This window comes from Neopelma chrysocephalum, unplaced genomic scaffold (assembly GCF_003984885.1).
Source record: "Neopelma chrysocephalum unplaced genomic scaffold, ASM398488v2 Primary Assembly neopelma1_143, whole genome shotgun sequence".
Lineage (NCBI taxonomy): Eukaryota > Metazoa > Chordata > Aves > Passeriformes > Pipridae > Neopelma > Neopelma chrysocephalum.
The window spans coordinates 800,868-813,027 of NW_020897805.1; the positions used below are offsets into that span (position 1 = coordinate 800,868).

General features: G+C 39.3%; 1 protein-coding gene across 8 annotated transcripts in view; it reads right to left on the reverse strand.

The window, feature by feature from the left end:
- The window catches only part of GBF1 (golgi brefeldin A resistant guanine nucleotide exchange factor 1), a 105,863-nt gene that overhangs the window by 55,310 nt on the left and 38,393 nt on the right, over positions 1–12,160 (reverse strand). The window lies entirely within an intron of this gene.

The following is a 12,160-nucleotide window of genomic DNA, read 5'->3' on the forward strand; positions in this document are numbered from 1 at the left end:
CACCTCCAGTTCCATAAACTTACCCAGGATTCTGATGTGATTTCCATCAGGAGGTCTAAATAATGCTACAAATCCTAGGTATGCTACTATTTCAGAACACACACAAGTACAGGTAGGCTATGAATGCAACTATTTCCAACATGATACTCTGAAACATTAGACTGTGTCAAAGCTCCCTCTGCAACATCTTTGGCCAATGAACAGTTGCAATTCGGGACAAAATTTTTCTGATCTCATCTCTAACATTCCCAATTAAAAAAGTTTCCAAAGTTTTTCAAGGCAGAAAGAGTCCATATACTGACAGTTCGTATCTCTCCTGGGAAGACTGCAAACACCAACTAAGGAATGAGGTACAGTGTGGCTCGACATGAGCAGCCCATGGTCCTGCTCTCTATTACATCAGCCTCTCTGAAGCAGTCATTCAGCAGATAAAAGATGCCTGGCATCCTGAGAAGCAAGCCTGTTTAAGGAGTATGAGTAACTCCTTGGTATACAGGCCACTGGCACTAACCTGAGAAACAGAACACTGGCCTCTAAGAAAGTGCCAAATAGATCTATTTTAGTCTATTGCTAATGGTTTTGATCTAGTAGATGCTAGACAGAAGAAACGACTTCTGAGTGGTTCAGAAGCTCAGCTGAGTGATCCTGATAAAGGCCGTCCCTGACTACATGCTGTCCAGCAAGACTGACCTAAAAGTGACAGCACAGCGCAAAACTTCTACACACAGATAAACACAGCTGTTTGTTCAAGCTGGCCCATGGTTCACACACTTACACAGGCTTCTTCAATCCCTCTCTTGTCCCCTTAGGGCACAACACAGCCTGGCTCTCCAACTGGAATACACAACACACACTGAACAGGTCAGTGGACACAACTCTGCTTTAACCTCTCACCCCTGGCATTTCTGCTACCATGACCTCTGGAATAGAACAATTATACTTCAACAGCACTTGTTCCCAAGACGTGGTAAAAAGCCAAAGAGAGAAGAATTGCCTTTTGATTTTCAAGCTTAGACCTCCAGAATTTGCTCTGACAGGATATAAACACGTATACAAATAAACTGACCATCAAGTGGTAGGAAGATCCTTGATGACAGATAGGCAAATCAGTCTACTCTCAGCCTCTGCCACTCATCTCCTCTTCATGCTCTTCATTTCTGCTTCAAACTCCTCATACGAAAAAGGAACATATTTCACCTTAACTGCCATGCCACTAGAATATCTTGAAATATTATCAAAAACAGCAGCTCCAAAAAGCAGAAATAGCAATCCAATAAAAGCTTTCTGCCCTATCCCATGTTTCCCCAAAACCAAAAGTTAACTAAAACTCTTGCTGAAAAAAAGCTATTTTTCAAGTTGATAATTAAGTTAGGAAAATATGACAAGCACTGTAAAACACCAGTTAAGATCAAAATAATCTTTATAATTTATCAAATAGAAAAACAGTAGTTGAGTTTGTGAAATATCAAGGAAATTAACAGGGACAACCTGGAGTGAAATCCAGAAACAACTTGGCAGTGCTTGGCCAGTCACTTTTGGGGTGTCAGTGTTAATGAACTTGATAAAAAAAAGGCTACCTAATTTCCAGAGGAGCACATCGTTTTCTAAAACGGAGCAGTTGAACTGCTAGTAACTTCTCACAGCCTTGTCAGAACGAAACCACTTCACACACAGCATTTTGTTCAGCTTTGAGGCCAGTGCTTAAAATCAGAAAGTGACTCTAGGTAACAGAAGGACTTCGAGGGCCCTTCCAAAAACTTGGGATGAAATCCCAAAGCTCTGGGAGAGCAAGGCGAGCACCTGTTTTCCTGAACAGTTGATTTTTTTATGCTGCATACTTTACACAGAAGCTGCATTATTCTGGAGAAGCTGCATTCCAGCCAAAAGTGCACAGTTAATGTTTTTTGCAGCCCCCAGCTTCCAGTGATGGATGACCATTTTATAATGAAATACTTTATGCTCAATCAACTTACAAATAACGGATGTTTTATCACACTGAATTAAAAAGAATTTTTTTAACCAAAAAAAAAAGAAGCAAAAAAAAAAAGAAGCAACAGACAAGAGGATCAGTGATGAGCAGAGGCAAAAGTTATTCCTGTTAAGGGTGAGTAAAAACATCCAGCTGATGTTTCACTTTAACTCTTTCACTGCTCTCTAACAACAAGTGCAAACGATGCACAAGGTAGTATTTGCCCTGAAAAGACCTACATGTAAGTTCTGTTCCAGATCATTGAGACATGAGACTTGAAGGCTTCTACAAAAACTACTTGATCCATGACATCTCAATTAGGTTTCCAAAAACCTAAGGCTAATAACTAAGCACTGTCTGAAGATAAACCTTTCAAAATGCTTTAATCTCTCATGCCCATTCAGCATTCCCCAAAACCATTCCTCAGACAACCCCTAATCAGCTGTGGGGCTTTCTCCTCCTGCACTTCCACCTGTTAGTGCCGAGTGATACCCAGAGAAGTAAATGTCTTGTACTCAAAAGGCTACTGCAATTCCTAGGCCAAGTTTTGGAACTAAACGTCCAAATTCAACTGATAATCTTAATCACGACTCAGAGGTTGCTGTTATACCACAACTGTTACTGTTGTTACACACTACAGGTCAAGAAACCCCAGAGCTTGTAGGGCCATATCTGGATTAACAGAAGCCCTTTAAAAAGCCCATAGCAGAAGCATTCATTGTGCCTTTTCTCCCAAACAGCACACGAAAAAGCCTCTAAGCCAGTCCAAACATGCCAGATCATATGAGAATGAAGAGACAACCTTATGCTTTTAGGAAAACCATCTCTTCTAACAGGAATAAAGCAATGCAGGAGTGCAGAAGAGTATGAGATGCAGCAGACACAAGCTACAAGGGGAACACCAACTAGATATTGTGAAAGATACTTTCTAAAGAAGGGTGTTCAAACACCACAACAGTCTGCTCAGAGAAGCTGTAGAAGCTCCATCCCTGGAAATATTCAGAATTCAGATGGCTTTAACTCTGAACACAATCTCGCTTCCGAGCTGGTCCAGCTTTCAGCAAGGCATCAGAGCAGATGATCTCCAGAGGTCTCTTCCTACCTAAATTATTTAAATTCTGCCTTGTCCTTACCAGAAACAAAAAGCTCTCTCTGATACTGTACATTTAGCCACTCTAACATTCACTAAATGAAGAGTTTCCCTTCCCAGATCTTCTACTGGTTAGTAGCAGCAATAATTAAATGTCAAGTAGGAGCTTGTTCCAGAACTATCCCTAGAAAACATTAATGATTTTCTAAATCAGCTTTCTAAACAGAGGCTGCAGACTCAGGCTGTAACTGATCTGGAAAAAGACAAACCAAACCAAATCACAAAAAACCAAACACACACACACACACCAGTTTACCAAATTTGGAAACTTTGATAAAACTAGTAGAAATAGAGCATGTTGTTCCTGTCTTCCCTTAAAAAAATACCACTTCTGCTGCAGATATTAACATCAACAAAAAAACAGCACCTTGGCCCAGAGTCACAACTTCAGATCTAAAACAAGTCACAATGCAACCACCTCAAGCTCCATTAAGTTCAAAGTTAATTTATGGAGCTTTCACACCACTATTTGAAGCACTACAAATATTAATCTGTCCAAGATTTTAGTCACAAAATCCATTCTCCTCCCCTCCCCATTCCTCAGCTGAAGGCTGGCACTCAATGAATCAGACCAAAGGGAGAATAGAGTTTCCAGCACCTGCTTCAGCTTTTAAGTTTCCAATTGAAACTGCTGTGATCTGGCAGCAGGCAGTCTGGAGATGTCATTTTGCTGCTCTGTGAATGACTGAATCACAGTACAAAAAGAATCCAAATAGAGAAATGAGTGAAAAGAGCAGCAGTGGGCAAAGGAAGCCACAACATAACTTAATATGGCCAAAGAGAAAGAGCAGCTGAAGACAGTGTGCTCCAAAGTACCATGTCCCCTCTACAACCGAGTACCTTATTCACCCTCTGTCTGCCTCATGATGTTACTATGGGCAATGCTGAGTATGCACTACTTTCCACATTTCTGACAATGCTCTTTCAAAGAATGGTGTAAAATATGACTCAACACTGATGTATGATTTGGAATCACTTTATTACTAGACATTATAGACTATGGTTGTTTACCACAGTAAGATTTAAAATCTAGAAATACAGATTCCTGCTGCTGGGAAGCTTCCTTCTTTTACAGAAGGATGCACAGATAACTCAAAATATAATTCCATATATGCTTCTCTAGTTCAGAGAAACAATGTCAAACACATTTATTTCTCATTATAATAGGCTTCCAAAAACTGTAAAATATACCTGCAAGCAGATTCCTTCCACGAAGAGGAAATGCTCTCACTCTCAGAAAAAATTCTGCTTAAAAGAAAGGCACTCCCTTTTGCCCTGGTCAATACAGCATCTGTAGGTCTGGGAGTTAGAATGGCAAAACTCCTAAGATGAATGCAGCTTTACTGGGGTCAGAACTTTTACAACAGTATGGCAGCTCTCACATTAGATAAGCTGCACTTTCAGACTACTGGCAGCAGCGTAACTTCAGTTTAGTTTTGCCACTAGCATAGGACAAAAAATGGAGGGGTGCAGGGACTGTATAGCAAGTTTGCAAAAATACAGTTGTCTCAATTGTTTTAAAGAAACTAGAAAAAAACAAAATAAAATCCCCTACATACATCCCATCAACACCCAGCCTTACTTAATCTTATTCCTTTCCCCAATATGACCACTGAGAACTAATTCTTCTTCCAGCTCTCAAGGCTTCCTTGGTCACAGCAACTGTTCACTGAAATCTCCCAAAATGCTGGAGAGGCAGAAAAAAGAGTGAAGAAAGGGTTAACCCACAGCTGGGAGAAAGTTTCCCTGGAAAATTAGAACACATGCTGTGGCTGTGACTAAATTTCACACTGGTTCTGTCCAGCACAAACATCCACAACTGTGTGCATTTGGGAGAGTAGGAGAAAATGAAATGCTCCTTATATATTAGCTTCACCTGCTAGGTTCCTTCAAATGGATAATGACATACTCAAGGGACCAGCAGAATCCTTCAGACTCACTTCTCATTTCAAGCAGAGATGAGGTTCTGGGGGGAAATGGAAGGAAGCACTCTTTCCCTTACCTGCTCCTACATTTTCTGGAACATACGAGAAAATCAAGTCTATAGTCTGGCAGAGATAATTCCACTGTTTAAGACTCGATGTGTCAGCACAGAAGTCACCTGAGTCGACACTTAAGACATCTGTGCCATTCAAGTACATATAAAGAGGAATTGTACAGAGTAAACAGGGAAGAGTATGTGCATGTGCAAACACACGTGGATTTTAAAGATCAACTGATTATTTTATAAACAAACAGCCAGCACTTGGCTGATCAGACATAACTACAAAGGGAAGATGAAGAATTATCAAGATCAACCAGCACAGAACCACAGAAAGGTTTTGATTGGAAGAGTTCTCTGGAGGTCACTTACTCCAAACTCCTGCTCCTTCAAAGCACAGCTCTGGAGTTCTAACAGAGTTCTCTTCCAATGAAATTAACCAAGACTCCAAGTAAAACAGACATGATTCATCCCTAAATCATATCACATGAAAATAAGCTTATTTACTTAGGCTGAATTACAATCAGGTGTTCACTTATTCTTTTACATATAATGACTTGTACTTCCCGTCCCAACTATCAATAGATCAATATAGCAATGTGTATTTGCACCCAATCTTTGAATTTCACAGATTATAGAACTGTAGTTAGACCCTAGAGGCCCTAATGATACATTCCTCTCTGTCTCAGAGAAGAGGGGCACCTAGAAGCTGGCACTGTTCACTGGATATTGTTAGACATTGGCTAAGAAACTGATAAAAAGATTTCTTTCACACAGTATGGCAAACAAACTCCTTAGAAGATCATTATGTGCCAATCATGAACTTGATTATAAACAGGACAGAGTGCAAGTTCAGATTCAGTGGTGTGGGTGGGTAACTTCTAATAATTCAAAGTACCTTGATGTGCAGTCCCCATCCTGGAGATATTAAAAAGCTGCCTGGCCACAGTCCTGAGTGACCAGCTCTGCACAGCCCTGCTTAAGCAGGGGAGTTAGACTATGTGACCCCTGGAGGTCCCTTCCAGCCTCAGCAATTCTGCAATCCTTGCAATTCTACAGATCCAAAGAGAATCCTGTGGTTACTTATTAGCATATCAGACTGCAGTCCTCATTCTTTCACTTACATGCGTGAATGATGATCACTGTGGCTGCCTAACAAGACAGACTTCAGAAGATACTAGAACTTATAGTTCAAGGTTTCAATATTTATTATTACCTGTGCCACCTGGGAAAGCTCCTGAAGTGTGTTTGATTTGGGGTGTGGTTCTTTTTAATTTCAGACACTAAAGACAACACTTAGAAAGAAGAAAAAGGAACTTAACTATCTAAACCACCTTAACAATTTCCTTCTTCAATAACTATTATCTTCTGTGACCTTGGGGGAAGCAGTTTCTTATATTTTCCGGTTCTCCATGAAAGTGTAAGCAGCTGCCTTGCTTATAAAAAAGCCAGATTCTTTTACTAAACAAAATTATTAAAACAAAACAAGAAATCGTATTTTTAGATTTGTTTTTAATTCTAAATATTTTTATTCAAAACACTATACCTCATTTATTAACTGAATTTACAGGCATTCATTTGCCTCAGAAAGTCATTGGTGGGGAGCACTTTAGAAATATCAGACCCTTTACATTTCACTTGTTACTATACAAATTAATGTATGATTGCACTCTAACAGAATTCAGCTGAGTTACCCCTGCTCTAACTGTACTAATAGTCATTAAGCCATGCTGTTACCCATTGCATAGTCCACAAAACAACTGAACACTTCTTCCTCACTGTATTCTAAATAGTTCCTGCAGCCACAGAACAAACATCAGCATATACAAATATGCACTTTTTGGACACAAGCAAAGAGAATAAAACAAAGCAATTTTCACAGACTAACAGAAATAACAACTGCAGTCTATTTAAATTAAAAATTTCTGAGTTAAGCATCTAATTCAGAAATAATTTAACTAACGTATGAACAGCCACCAGGTAAGATAACAAAAAACCCTCTCTGACTCCTCATTATTAGGCTTTTTAGAACTATGTATCTTGTTCTGCTCTATATTAAAATTTTAATTCTAATAAGGCCTAGCAGTTTCATAGCTTTCTAGTATGTTTTCAGTGTAACAGTCAACTCAGCAATCCAGAAGACACGAGACTTATAGGAGGATCCACACATCCTCTGACATACTGGAATCTCACTGTCTTCAAAACAAATCTTTTGCACTGTCCTTTCAGCCACTGAAGAGCTGTAGCAGTGCTAGGGAAGGGGCTTGGGGTGAAGGTACCTCAAAGTCAGAAAGGAAAAAACGTGAATATCAGAAATCTATTACTCAGTAAAATCCAAAATCTAGATCAAATATGACAACATAAATTGATTTGATAAATTATTAACAGGACAACAATTACTTTGACAATCTTATATTTTTGTATCAGACAATCTTATTTCAGAACCAATGACAATATATAACAAAAAACCCCAAATGCACAAGATCAAAACATACATTTCACCAAGCTTCATATTTAGCATACTTTGAATTTCCTTAGCTACAACCAGATTTATTCTATCAGAAATTGTATATGGTCTCTGAAGAGCTAGTGCATGACCTTGCATCCCTTATGAGAAGTCACAGCTGTATTCCCACATTGACTGATAAAGACAACTGAACAGGCAAGGAAGTCCCATCCCATCCTTGAAACAGGCCAGACATTTAAACTCATCTCACTAAAAAAATTATTTGCTGCCATTATAATTAAGCATCTCTGGCTTTCTATTACATAGATCAAAACAAAACGAATCGCACTTAAAGTGCCAGACAACTTTGTACTTGGATCCCAACTGACAAAAGTTATCCCCTTTTAAAGGCTAACATTCTAGCAACACAGGTCTCAGTCTGGCCAGAACTGGGTTAGGTCTCAAAGAAAATTCAATTCAAAACCATAACTCTTTGAAATTGGGCAGAAATGACAGGTACAGAAGTTTTATAAAAAAAAAAAGGTAAGAATATGCAGGTGCTGTGGAAGCAGCACAGGTGGTTAGAAAGGTTATAAAACTCAGGAGCAGGAAGAAGCAAAAAAAATCTTGGAAAAACTTACCGTTAACATGACCAGCGCATCAGACTGACACTTAAAGCAACAGGCTGGCCCACAGTTGGTCAGTAATACCTGTCCCATTGCACAGAACAACTAATCTGTCAAACACTAGTGCAATACAAAACAGACATCTTCTAAATCTGTGCCCAGGTAAGCATTTCAACTTGAAATGCAACTTCCTGTTCTTATTAGTATTGAAGAAGTCAGTAGGACAAACTGCAAGTCTTCCTTCCACAGATATAATTCCTCTTCAGTTCAAGTAGTCTTTAAACATAGAACCCCATTTCTTTTTCTGAAAATTTAAGTGAAAAATAAAATATACTAATAAATAATTTCTGAATTTGTGTCAGGTACAGCACAGCAAGCTCTGTCCCTCATACTCATCTCTGCCTCTCCAGTCTGCAGTTCTGGTTTAAAACAATCTGCCCCTTTACACCACATTCTGGGAAGGATAATCTGTCCATAACCCAGTTCACTTCCCAACCTGTTAAAAGCTACTGGTCCAGCCATGTTGGGTCTATATTTTCATCCTTTCTCCATGAGTGAGCTAGTGAAAGCATCTCAAAGAAACAGTCTCACAAAAAGCTTCACATTTTGTGGTTTTAACTAAAAAGATTTAAAGTGCAAAGAGCAAATGATAGGCATAAAGAGCTTAAAATCTTTGCATAGAGATTTTAATCTTTCCTTGCCAGCTTTTACATGGCTACTTCAGCTCACACAAAAGTTTCTTAGAGGATAAGTAAAGAAATCTGTACTGTTCACAATGCAGTGTCTTGCAGCCTGTCAGCTTTAATAGTCACTGATTGGACTGAACTTAGATAATTTCCTAAACTCTCACAATTTTCTACCTCCAGCATCTAGAAACTGATCAATGTTACCTTTGATCTCTCTTCCCTACCATGTCAAAATGGGCATGTCACCAGGGCTAAGGTCAGGAAGTCATCCCTTTAGAACTATATACACAGACACTCCTTGCCCAGATCACTGTTTTTTGCTCAATTTCTTTAAACAATCCTTTCTTAATCAAAACTAGTAAATAACCCATTAAAAACAATTCCACAGAGACATATGTGGAATTGCACATATGTGAATATCATGCACATATGGAAAAAACCCAGTTATTTTTCCAAACTGTTGTAACAGGACCCTCTGTTATTTTGAAATAGCAGGCTAATGCTCATTAGCTTAGTACTAATTAACTGTCTTCTTATTCTACACCTTGAGTGTTTGCAGAGGGAATGTTAACTGGCACCCTGCATTGGGAGAATCAGAGCAGACAACAAAGAGGATCTGCCATCTCCTCACAGTACAGCAAGGAGGGTGAGGAATTTCTGCTGTTGAGTGCAGCATATAAATGTATCTGTGCTTCCCCCATTCTCTTAATTCTATTTTTTAAGCCTAATTTAGGCTGCAGTTACTTCTTGGCACATGTTGCGTCCAGCTAGAAAAATCATTACTACTAATCCAAAAAAGGTAAACTCCATTGAGCCGTATGATAAGTATCCCTTGCACTCCTGTTTCTTCCTAGCCTGTCCCACAATTGTGTCCCAATCTGCCAGCATTAACACAGATACACAGCGGTATTTATTTGATGCCTATTCCACCAAGCTGTATTCACACTAAATCCTCCATGTGTATTTAATAAATCACACTAGTTAGGTGGGCAGGATTAGTTCCAAGTCACCTAATGACTATATCATGAGCTGCAGTATTAAAGGGATTAATATTAATCTTAGCCATTTCAATTCACTGCGAGAGGCCAGTCCCCGCTCCAACAGAAGCCGCAGCAGGCAGCACAAGAAATTCTAAACAAGAGCATGAAGATTAATGAGGGCTTCCTCATTCTGCCTGTGAGTCTTCTCTACCAGGATACAGGGCAGCGAATCCCCAGCAAAGACAGGCTCATAAATAAACACACAACACCGCAAATACTTTGAGCAGCTGAGCCCAGCACAGAGTTGTTTTCACTCGCTATCTGCTTCTCCTGTAACCCACACCTCCAAGCACACTCAGGAATTTGAAAGGCTTGCACAGCGGCCGATTTGTTTTCTTTCACATAAAAGCACACACCTCATTACTCATAATAAATTACTCATTTTAAACGAGCTTGTGGAACCAACAGCTAAAATGAGCTGTGTTCCGAGAGGATGAGAGCAGCAGGGGAATTTGAAACGGTAACTCATTGCACCGAGGTTAAAAAGGATGTCCAACAGATTTGACCTGCTTTATTCTTTGCAAGAACGATCATTACAAGCAGAAGTTCTTAAAAATTGAGAGAATGCCCTTTCTGAAGTGTTCATGTTAAACTGAAGCATAAAAATGGACTGATACAAACTGATCTTCTGACAGACTGCTGCACTCCATAGCACCAGCAAACATCCCACGTAAGGGTCTTGGCCTCACCTTCACTGACATGGAAGAATATAAAGTCTAATAATTAGAATAAAAATTCCAGAAGTTCAATATTGGTCTACTGCAAATTTAGACGTAGTTGACTGTTGAAAAAGAAGTAGCTTTTTACAGTTCACAGTTAATTCAGAGCGCCACAGAATGTACAAGAGTCAGTCAAACAGCTGCATCCTGGAGACTAGCTGGAAAAAACATTAGATGAAAAAAGGGGGAGTTGAGTCAGCAATATTTTCTGCCCTCACTGAAAAACTCTAGACCCTCAAAAAAATAAAAGTCAGAGATCAGTTTAAACTGGAGCATAGGCCTGTCACAAGCTATTAACAGCTCAGCAGGTCCTCCAGGCACAACAGCAGCCTCCAAAACTCAGTGTGGATATAGTGCTGAGCTGAATACAGTACATGCATTTGGAAGCAAATGGCTCACAATTGATGGAACAGAAAAGTCTTCAGCTTGTGTTACACTAGCATGTAAGTGATGAGAGGGAATGGTGCCAGTTTATCCAAGTTTATACACTAAATGTGAGCAAACAGACCAAAAGTGGAGCCACATCACATACAACTGAGCATATGGGAAGGGATCCATTAAGTGCACTGCCCAACCCTTCCAGAGGCAGAATGGAGCAGAGATGGACTTGACATTTTCTGTATTTGTAAACAATCTGCTGTTTTTTCATGAGAAATATCTGGCAGCAAGCAAGTGCACAGCTCACACTCTTACACCCGTATGTCTTGTTTGTTTTGGGGAGTTGTTTGCTTTGAAGGAAAGGACAAAGAAGGAAAATTCAAGATTCAACAAGGTGCAATGTGCACAAGTTTTATACTCCATTAGTCCTCAGCAATCAAACAGCTCAAGTCCCAGTGCACCTTTTAAAAGGTAAAGTATGCTACAGGCCATGCAGCTAAAACTACTTCAGATGTTAAGAGGAAGGATTTTGCGTAGGGGCCATGCTATTTTGGAACGAATGGAACATTTTACATTCCAAATGCACATTCAGATATAGGCAGACCCTTGAACATATTTTTTAGGACAAGTAACCAGAAGACAATACAGCCACATAAATCTTTAAATGTTTTTAACTCTAGAATGGTTGATGTAAAAACTGACATATATTGAGTTTGATACTTAAACCCCCACAAAACTAAACTCTCAATCTCACGATTCAAAATTATTATTAAAAACAGCAAAACAAAAAAGTCTGAAGGTTTTAGGTTCACATTAAGCTATCTACAAACACCATTACAGTTAGCCCAACAACAAAGTAATATCTGCCAAACTTCTAAGACTGCAAGAGGCTAGAGCACTTGACATGTTTTCATCTATGCACACACTTAATACTCAATGTGCAGACTCCCAGGGAGAATACCAGCCAAAAGAAACAAAGTAGTAAACCTTATACTCTTGTGACCAAATGGGAGTCATTAGTCATCTTTTCACATTTACTCTAGTCCAATCTGAAATAAGTACTCAAAAACTGTAGTAGCTCACTTATAAATTCTATTTCTGGTTCTCTTAAAGAAGGCAGTCTTCATCAAATCTACTTTTAGCAGCCGGGTTTCAGTGTAGGACA